At 35.6% G+C, this 11,314-nt stretch overlaps 1 long non-coding RNA gene across 1 annotated transcript in view; it reads left to right on the forward strand.

Annotated features, from left to right (window-relative positions):
- The first annotated feature begins 6,369 nt into the window (after nucleotides 1–6,369).
- The window catches only part of LOC137635022 (uncharacterized), a 9,542-nt gene continuing 4,597 nt past the window's right edge, over nucleotides 6,370–11,314 (forward strand). The window contains exon 1 of the long non-coding RNA XR_011042602.1: nucleotides 6,370–6,492. This is a non-coding gene — a long non-coding RNA (uncharacterized lncRNA). The remainder of the gene's footprint in view (nucleotides 6,493–11,314) is intronic.

Below are 11,314 nucleotides of genomic sequence, written 5' to 3' on the forward strand. Positions count from 1 at the left end.
CAATCAAAATAAAATATTTCAAGAACAACTATATTAAATTGGATAGCATATCCGAGTGCGGTACTGTACCCCCAAGCTAGAGTATATACAGTAGAACTTGTTACTTTCCTGGTATTGCCCCACTAATAATTTCCGATATAACCCCATTACTATTTTTAGGTTAGGTTAGGTGGGTAAAATTCAAATCTAGGTTAGGTTGGATGGATAAAATTCATATCTAGGTTAGGTTAGGTTGATAAAATTCATATCTAGGTTAGGTGGATAAAATTCAAACCTAGGTTAGGTTAGGTGGATAAAATTCAAACCTAGGTTAGGTTCGGTGGATAAAATTCAAACCTAGGCTAGGTTAGGTGGATAAAATTCAACTTAGTTTAGGTTAGGTTGGGTGGATAAAATTCAAATCTAGGTTAGGTTAGGTTAGGTGGATAAAATTCAAATCTAGGTTAGGTTAGGTGGATAAAATTCAAATCTAGGTTAGGTTAGATGGATAAAATTCAAACTAAGTTAGGTTAGGTTGGGTGGATAAAATTCAAACCTAGGTTAGGTTAGGTGGATAAAATTCAATCCTAGGTTAGGTTAGGTTAGGTGGATAAAATTCAAACCTAGGTTAGGTTAGGTGGATAAAATTCAAACCTAGGTTAGGTTAGGTGGATAAAATTCAAACCTAGGTTAGGTTAAGTGGATAAAATTCAATCCTAGGTTAGGTTAGGTTAGGTGGATAAAATACAAACCTAGGTTAGGTTAGGTGGATAAAATTCAATCCTAGGTTAGGTTAGGTTAGGTGGATAAAATTCAAACCTAGGTTAGGTTAAGTGGATAAAATTCAAACCTAGGTTAGGTTAAGTGGATAAAATTCAAACCTAGGTTAGGTTAGGTGGATAAAATTCAAATCTAGGTTAGGTTAGGTGGATAAAATTCAAACCTAGGTTAGGTTAGGTGGATAAAATTCAAATCTAGGTTAGGTTAGGTGGATAAAATTCAAATCTAGGTTAGGTTAGGTGGATAAAATTCAAACCTAGGTTAGGTTAGGTGGATAAAATTCAAACCTAGGTTAGGTTAGGTGGATAAAATTCAAATCTAGGTTAGGTTAGGTGGATAAAATTCAAATCTAGGTTAGGTTAGGTGGATAAAATTCAAATCTAGGTTAGGTTAGGTTAGGTGGATAAAATACAAACCTAGGTTAGGTGGATAAAATTCAAATCTAGGTTAGGTTAGGTTAGGTGGATAAAATTTAAACCTAGGTTAGGTTAGGTTAGGTTGGTTGGATAAAATTTAAACAGGTTAGGTGGATAAAATTCAAACCTAGGTTAGGTTAAGTGGGTAAAATTCAAACCTAGGTTAGATTAGGTGGATAAAATTCAAACCTAGGTTAGATTAGGTGGATAAAATTCAAACCTAGGTTAGGTTAGGTGGATAAAATTCAAACCTAGGTTAGGTTAAGTGGATAAAATTCAATCCTAGGTTAGGTTAGGTTAGGTGGATAAAATACAAACCTAGGTTAGGTTAGGTGGATAAATTCAATCCTAGGTTAGGTTAGGTTAGGTGGATAAAATTCAAACCTAGGTTAGGTTAGGTGGATAAAATTCAAACCTAGGTTAGGTTAGGTGGATAAAATTCAAACCTAGGTTAGGTTAAGTGGATAAAATTCAATCCTAGGTTAGGTTAGGTTAGGTGGATAAAATACAAACCTAGGTTAGGTTAGGTGGATAAAATTCAATCCTAGGTTAGGTTAGGTTAGGTGGATAAAATTCAAACCTAGGTTAGGTTAAGTGGATAAAATTCAAACCTAGGTTAGGTTAAGTGGATAAAATTCAAACCTAGGTTAGGTTAGGTGGATAAAATTCAAATCTAGGTTAGGTTAGGTGGATAAAATTCAAACCTAGGTTAGGTTAGGTGGATAAAATTCAAATCTAGGTTAGGTTAGGTGGATAAAATTCAAATCTAGGTTAGGTTAGGTGGATAAAATTCAAACCTAGGTTAGGTTAGGTGGATAAAATTCAAACCTAGGTTAGGTTAGGTGGATAAAATTCAAATCTAGGTTAGGTTAGGTGGATAAAATTCAAATCTAGGTTAGGTTAGGTGGATAAAATTCAAATCTAGGTTAGGTTAGGTTAGGTGGATAAAATACAAACCTAGGTTAGGTGGATAAAATTCAAATCTAGGTTAGGTTAGGTTAGGTGGATAAAATTTAAACCTAGGTTAGGTTAGGTTAGGTTGGTTGGATAAAATTTAAACAGGTTAGGTGGATAAAATTCAAACCTAGGTTAGGTTAAGTGGGTAAAATTCAAACCTAGGTTAGGTTAAGTGGATAAAATTCAAACCTAGGTTAGATTAGGTGGATAAAATTCAAACCTAGGTTAGATTAGGTGGATAAAATTCAAACCTAGGTTAGGTTAGATTAGGTGGATAAAATTCAAACCTAGGTTAGGTTAGATTAGGTGGATAAAATTCAAACCTAGGTTAGATTAGGTGGATAAAATTCAAACCTAGGTTAGATTAGATTAGGTGGATAAAATTCAAACCTAGGTTAGGTTAGATTAGGTGGATAAAATTCAAACCTAGGTTAGGTTAGATTAGGTGGATAAAATTCAAACCTAGGTTAGGTTAGATTAGGTGGATAAAATTCAAACCTAGGTTAGGTTAGGTGGTTAAATTCAAACCTAAGTTAGGTTAAATGGATAAAATTCAAACCTAGGTTAGGTTAGTTGGATAAAATTCAAACCTAACCTAGCCTAAAAAATAGTATTGGTATTATATTGAAAATTAGGGGTGGGGCAATAACAGGAAAGTACCTAGAACTTTTGCTAACCATATTTACATTATGTACACGTTTCCATCCTTTTTATGAATAAGTCCCATCAACAAAAATAACCCTATTTTTTTTTTTTTATCTGGGTTCCAACAAGCTGCGATTGTGTGAAGTAAAAACGTCTTTTTGCCTATATTGTATTTAATTTTCATAAGATTTGCATGAAACTATTGCCAAAACGTGCATAATTCAATTGCCTACCTTGTGAGATACAACATGATCAAGGTCAAGGTCAAAATGCCTTTATGACCTTAGATGTCAGGATGCCAGATAACTGATAATCAATTAATCCAATCAGCTTTGGTTGCGAGGACATCAGCTACATATTTGTTTTGCGTTATCAGTCAGGAATTAATTAAGGTATGAAATGGGCTGGGAATTTCTTCAAGGCACACTAATTGGTCCTTTCCGTAAACATGTCTTCCAGCGCTAATCACCGATATCAGTATCACCATCACTTTCAATATCATATTTCTCACTTACATTATCACTTTCAGAACCCTGACTTATGTCAAAATCATCATCACTAAGTAACCAATCACTATCACTTCTATTATTCACCGTTATTACGTAATTATATCAATAAATCACATAAAAAAAAGTACATTTTCAAGGTCGCCACCGTGCAAAGAAAAAACCGCGGAAACTTACTAAAAGTTGCGCAAGCGTATTATCATCTTTATAAATAATAGAGGCCTTTATGGCAACACGTCTTCTTATCTGTCTTCTGATTGGTTGATTAGACCTATGACATCATAAAACCCCGCCCCCAACACCTTCTGTTCTTTCCCGGGTGATTTGAAATTAAAGCATCAATGAAATAGACCATAAAATTTTATTTATTTATTATTATTATTATTATTATTATTATTATTATTACTAGTTAAGCTACAACCTTAGTTAGAAAAGTGGGATGCTATAAGCCCAAGGGCTCCAACAGGAGAAAAATAACCGAGTCATGAAAGGAAATAAGGAAATAAACTGTATGAAAAGTAATGAAAATTTAAAATAAAATATTTTAAATACAGTAGCAGTAGCACAAAGCGTTCGTGGGTTAAAGCCACCAAAATGTTCGTTCGTTCGTTCAAGAACGCCTTGCTTATAGCAAGACACGGGCTCTTGCAATAAAGCAGCCCTTAAAACCAACACAAAAAGATTAACGTATTTAACCTACTCTAAAACATAACCTAGTCCTAGAACATCAAATAACAAACCTTTTCCTACAGAGGTAAAGGAAACTACGTTCAGTTGCTTGAACACATGGCAACTGTTACGACTTATGAATAGAAATGCAAAATTGTAAGAGATGAACCTCGGACTTTAGTTTATAGACATGAACAAAATCGATTACAGCTGGTTCTTGAAGGGTTTCAGAATGGCCAATTCAGTAACTCTCAATCTTTAGAACATATGGCAAATGTTACGACTTATGAATAGAAAGGCAAAACTGTAAGAGATGAACTTCGGACTTGAGTTTATAGACATGAACAAAACCGATTACAGCTGGTTCTTGAAAGGTTTCAAAATAGCCAATTCAGTAACTCTCAATCCTCTGAAGGGTTTAAGTCAATTGTTATAGGCTACGCTAGTTTGTAACATGAATGAAAATATCGTGGTAGGAGACCCTCTTTTAGGCAGGTTGAGTTAAAAGTAATGGCTGCATCGGCAGAGTTTAGTTTCTTATCCAATTTTTCTATTTTCCGGATAATTCTCTTCTCTAGAGCGCTGCAATCAGCCAGCAGACTTGAAAATTTCATCAGTCAGGTGAATGACAAAATCGGGAAAACATTGTCAGAGGTAACCCCATATTCTGTCTAGAGGCAGGAATTTGAAGAAGTGGCTTTAATTTTTCTATGTTTTACTATTTTGTCTGACTTTCTTTTCCATTTTGTACATTTATTTCTAATCTGATATTTTGTTCTGTTATTGTTTAACATTCTGCATTATGCAAGCCCTAAGGCTGTTTGTATTTAGCACCGTATTAATAGGTCTATCGGTATTTTTTAAGCTATCGTTCATCTTCTCTTGGTATTAAGTACTGGTTACTTATCCAAAATTCCTGACTTCTCAAACTTCATTCATAGATTAATATGTTTGTTCAAGACACAAACACACACTCAAACACAAACAAGCACTGATATCTCACCGAACAAGTAGCCATTTGACATCATAATCTTTCGCTATATTTAAAATTATCGTTCATCTTCACTTGGTATTTTAGAACTAGGTACTTATCCAAAATTCCTGACTTCTCAAACTTCATTCATAGTTTAATTTGTTTGTTCATGACACAAACACACACACAAACACACACTCAAACACAAACACGCACAGATATGTCACCGAACAAGTAGCCATTTGACATCATAATCTTTCGCTATTTTTAAAACTATCGTAAATCTACTCACGGTTTTTTTTTCTTTTTTAGTACTGGTTCCTTATCCAAAATTCCTGACTTCTCAAACTTCATTCATAGTTTAATATGTATGTTCATGACACAAACACACACTCAAACACAAACACGCACTGATATGCCACCGAACAAGTAGCCATTTGACATCACAATCTTTCGCTATTTTTAAAACTATCGTAAATCTACTCACGGTTTTTTTAGCACTGGTTACTTATCCAAAATTCCTGACTTCCCAAACTTCATTCATAGTTTAATATGTTTGTTCAAGACACAAACACACTCTCAAACACAAACATGCACAGATATGGCACCGAACAAGTAGCCATTTGACATCACAATCTTTCGCTATTTTTAAAACTATCGTAAATCTACTCACGGTTTTTTTTAGTACTGGTTACTTATCCAAAATTCCTGACTTCTCAAACTTCATTCATAGATTAATATGTTTGTTCATGGCACAAACACACTCAAACACAAACACGCTCTGATATGTCACCGAACAAGTAGCCATTTTGGCATCATAATCTCTCGGATAATTTACTTATTCCCGCTTAGTCTCATTTTTGTAGCTTCCTAAGCTAGATTCGGAGCGGCTGGGCTATTAATAACATCAACAACATCGTTGTCTGGGTAAAGTATTTTTTTTTTTCGATTAACGTTAGTTTTGTTGAGAGCACTTATTCGTTTATACACTTAAAAATCAAATTGATTCACAGACAACCTACGCGTAGTATATACTGTATGCATACACACACACACACACACACACATATATATATATATACACACACACATATATATATATATATGTGTGTGTGTGTGTATATATATATATATATGTGTGTGTGTGTGTGTGTGTGTAATTAAGTACTTTCATACGGTAGAAAAAGAAGAACTCAAGACCATAACAAATTATAAAATCACCAACATTTTCTTGGCAAAGTAAATTCACCAACTAGCATCGACGTCCGGTTTGACCCTGAACTATTTTGAGGTAACGCCACACACACACACAATGTAGAATTCCTTGCAAATGTACCACAAAAACAAAAGGAAAACTAAAACAATTAAAAGTAGGCCAAGAGCAGAATTCAGATTTGAACACAGACCACAGGGACGTTTGCCAAGTAGGGCCCACGGTCTAAGATCGCTTATACTTCAAGACTTGTGCCCCAGTCAGCATCTACCAGCTGTTTAAGAGTGTCAGCTTGTCTAGCTGTTTATAGGCCTATACGCTGTCAGTCTGGTGTTACTGCAGTTTCATCTTAAGGTAAATGGCCGAGTTTACTGATTTCATTTGATAGTGGAATGTGTGAAATGCTGATTCATAAAATTGTAAGATCTTCCTAAAAGTATTTAACCCTATACTAATATTATCATTATTACTGGCTAAGCTACAACCCTAGTTGAAAACGAAGGATGCTATAAGCCCAAGGGCTCCAGCAAGGACAAATAGCCCAGTGAGGAAAGTAAATAAGGAAATAAATAAACTGTGTAAAGTAGTAAATAATTAGAATAAAATATTTTAAAAACAGTAACAGCAATCTTAGCCTATTTATCGTCAAGTGAAGTCAAGGATATTTACTTACTTCACGTAAACTCGAGTGGCACCCAACGTTAGTATTTTTGTGTAAACCTTTCCATTTGAATAATTCACTATGTAGGACTTAAAGTTACATCCCAAAAATGTTTGGACTAATTTCAAGCAAATATGGAGTTCACTCAGAGTGTTTCAATGGGGTAGTAAAAGAATTGTAGTGATATTCTCTCGTGGCTGTTACAGCATTATCATCATTCATTATCATTACTTGCTAAGCTACAACCCTAGTTGGAGAAGCAGGATGCTATAAGCCCAGGGGCTCCAATAGGGAAAGTAGCTCAGTGAGGAAAGGAAACAAGGAAAAATAAAATATTTTAAGAAGAGCAACGATATTAGAATAAATATCACTTTATAAACTATAAAAACTTTAACAAAACAAGTGGAAGAGAAATAAGATATAAGGTAGAACAGTGTGCCTGAATGTACCCTCAAGCAAGAGAACTCTAACCCACGACAGTGGAAGACCATGGTACAGAGGCTAAGGCACTACCCAAGATTAGAGAACAATGGTTTGATTTTGGAGTGTCCATCTCCTAGAAGAGCTGCTTACCACAGCTAAAGAGTCTCTTCTACCCTTACAAAGAGGAAAGTGGCCACTGAACATTTACAATGCTAATTTTTGTTCGTCAACACAATCTGTAATCAACTGCACTTTCATAACTATTTTCTTAAAGTTCAAGATTTTTAGATAATTGTCATTGTGTGAACCCACTCGAAGTTTTGACGTGAAATATTAAGGATATTAGATAATTTGGATTATTGGAAATTGTGTGATCCAATTGGAAATGGTGTGATCCAATTCGAAATTGTGTGATCCAATTGGAAATTGTGTGATCCAATTCGAAATTGTATGATCCAATTGGAAATTGTGTGATCCAATTGAAAATTGTGTGATCCAATTCGAAATTGTGTGATCCCATTGGAAATTGTGTGATCCTATTGGAAATTGTATGATCCAAGTGGAAATGGTGTGATCCAATTGGAAATTGTATGATCCAAGTGGAAATGGTGTGATCCAATTGGAAATGGTGTGATCCAATTGGAAATGGTGTGATCCAATTGGAAATTGCGTGATCCAATTGGAAATTGTGTGATCCAAGTGGAAATGGTGTGATCCAATTGGAAATTGTATGATCCAAGTGGAAATGGTGTGATCCAATTGGAAATTGTATGATCCAAGTGGAAATGGTGTGATCCAATTGGAAATGGTGTGATCCAATTGGAAATGGTGTGATCCAATTGGAAATTGCGTGATCCAATTGGAAATTGTGTGATCCAAGTGGAAATGGTGTGATCCAATTGGAAATTGTATGATCCAAGTGGAAATGGTGTGATCCAATTGGAAATTGTATGATCCAAGTGGAAATGGTGTGATCCAATTGGAAATGGTGTGATCCAATTGGAAATGGTGTGATCCAATTGGAAATGGTGTGATCCAATTGGAAATTGCGTGATCCAATTGGAAATTGTGTGATCCAATTCGAAATTGTGTGATCCCATTCGAAATTGTGTGATCCAATTCGAAATTGTGTGATCCAATTGGAAATGGTGTGATCCAATTGGAAATGGTTTGATCCAATTGGATATGGTGTGATCCAATTGGATATGGTGTGATCCAATTGGAAATTGTGTGATCCCATTCGAAATTGTGTGATCCAATTGGAAATTGTGTGATCCAATTCGAAATTGTGTGATCCCATTCGAAATTGTGTGATCCAATTCAAAATTGTGTGATCCAATTGCAAGCTTTGGCGTGAATTGTGAGAAACAGATTTTCTCGAGTGCGTACAGTTGCCTTCATTTAATCCGGTACACATCACTGGAAGCAAAGAAGATGTCTGACAGCTGTCCATTGTAGCAGGTAACGATGTGTTAAGCAATAAGAGTTGCTGAGATTGAAAACCAATTATGAAAAGCATTTTAATTAATCTAATTAAGTGCTGTTTGATAAACAGTCTCTCTTTTGCTGAACACAATATTACCCACTACAATGTTCAACTGCCAGATATCTCATAAGATTTCAGTAAAGTGTATAAGAATTAATGAAGACAAATGTATTATCCAAGGATTTACATTTAATAAGAATGAATAGTATTGAATTTGTCAATACATAACTTTATTGCTCTCATTTTTATTACAAATATTCGTATACCCTCTCTCTCTCTCTCTCTCTCTCTCTCTCTCTCTCTCTCTAATCAATATACTTTCATGATGTAGTAGTTATTCCTCTCTCTCTCCCTCCCTCTCTCTCTCTCTCTCTCTCTCTCTCTCTCTCTCTCTCGATTTCCTAACAATGGAAACTTAAAAAAAGTTGAACTTCAACCTTGACCTATTCCACTATCAGTAAAACCTCCACAAAAGATCACCAAATTGATCTCAAAGGATTTCAAACTGACACCTATCGAATAAATCTGATTTATTGAACCTCTGCAACGTTTATACATTATTCTTTATTCATAAAGAAACTAAAAAGGTTTACGGGCGTATTTCTACTAAATAGCTTTCTTACATTATTGCTGTTATAAAACACATGTTAATTTTCAGATGTTCTAATAGGTGTTTTTTAATTTATAACTATTTCTCGCCGTAGATGATGATGATAATAATATTGACTTGCTAAGCCATAACCCTAGATGGAAAAGCAGATACAAGCCCAAAGGTTGCAACAGGGAAATCAGTCCAGTGAAGAAAATAAAATCCTCTGTAACGAGTGAAGCTTCATTTATATTTTGGACGTAAAAGAAAAAAAAAGTACTTTTAAATCAATAACTTTGAGTCTTCTAAAACTCAATTATAGTCATTTATATCTGTCTAACGACAATAAAGCAAAGTTATCGCTTAGAATCTTCTGCAGACATCGTCCAAGATGCTTTTCTGCATTTCAATTCATTCATAATGAAACAAGATTCACTTTAAACAATAGTCTTAATAAACTAAACTCAAAGAGTTTGTGTATAGGACGGGGAAACCAGTTAACAAATAAGCAAGGTGAAACATTTATCACACCAAGGTTAAAGACATCAGAACTTGGACAACAAGACTGAAGAAACTAAATTTTTAAAAAGAGCAAGTGTTAAAATGTATTTGGTGGTAGGGAACAGAGTCACGAAACAAAGAACTCTAGCAATGCCAACGATATACCGTCCAAGGTCCTCTGGTAGCGCTGACAACCAACGTGACACCACTTGTCAGTTCAATGGCCACCTATGAATGACGAGGCAAAGGACAGGACAGTGTCATAGACCTAGAGGATGGTCATATAATACAATATGATTAGCGTCCAAAGCTTTCATTAGCCAATGGCCGGGACATACGTACAACTCAGAGTTACGAACGAAGAGCCAGGATTTCAATTATTAATTTATAATCTAATTAAATGTTTGTATTGAGTTTTATATTAAAAAATACTCCCAACCTAAAATTTTTAGGATATATTTCTTTCATCTCATCTTACGCATTTTGACGCAAAGGGCCATATTGACGCAAGGGGACATATTGACGCAAAGGGCCATATTGACGCAAGGGGACATATTGACGCAAAGGGCCACATTGACGAAAGGGGACATATTGACGCAAAGGGCCATATTGACGCAAGGGGACATATTGACGCAAAGGGCCACATTGACGAAAGGGGACATATTGACGCAAAGGGCCATATTGACGCAAGGGAACATATTGACGCAAAGGGCCATATTGACGCAAGGGGACATATTGACGCAAAGGGCCATATTGACGCAAGGGGACATGTTGACGCAAAGGGCCTCTGTTAGATTTCGCGTATATGTTGGGCATGTTATCATAAGCGTCTTTTCATATTACATCTCATTTTATATTACAATTTTCATCGTCATGATTGTCATTGTCCTTTCTCATTATCAATTTAGTCTCTACATTTCCTTTACTGTACCTTGTGAATTTATAGTCCATTTCTTTTAGCGATGCATATTTGCACCGACTCGCGGCGGTGCACTTTTAGCTCGGAAAAGTTTCCTGATCGCTGATTAGTTAGAATTATCTTGTCCAACCAATCAGCGTTCCGGAAACTTTTCCGAGCTAAAAGGGCACCGCTGTGAGTCGGTGCAAATATGCATCGCTAAAAGAAATGGACTATAGTTCCTTCGCTTTGTGCAATTTACGATTCAAGTTCTTCGTCTGTGGCCAAGACAACGTTGGTTTCAATATCCCAAATTACTATAGATGCCAATCTATTTTATCAATATAATATACCATTACATTCACAGAAAATCCCATTGAATATGCCTATATCGATGTACAGTTGGAGACACGAATTCCTGGCACACCCCGCTCTAAGGAAGTGTACCCTATCACCCTTACTGCGCGGCTAGTTCCTGCATTTAGCCACACCCACCAACTGTGCTATCTGTTTGGTTACTAGCAGCGCAGTATGGGTGGTACAGGGCGCATTTCCTTCAGAGCGAGTGTGTCAGGAATTTCTGTGTTCAACTGTACCTTAACCATATCAACAAAATGT

The sequence above is a fragment of the Palaemon carinicauda genome, chromosome 45 (assembly GCF_036898095.1).
Source record: "Palaemon carinicauda isolate YSFRI2023 chromosome 45, ASM3689809v2, whole genome shotgun sequence".
NCBI lineage: Eukaryota > Metazoa > Arthropoda > Malacostraca > Decapoda > Palaemonidae > Palaemon > Palaemon carinicauda.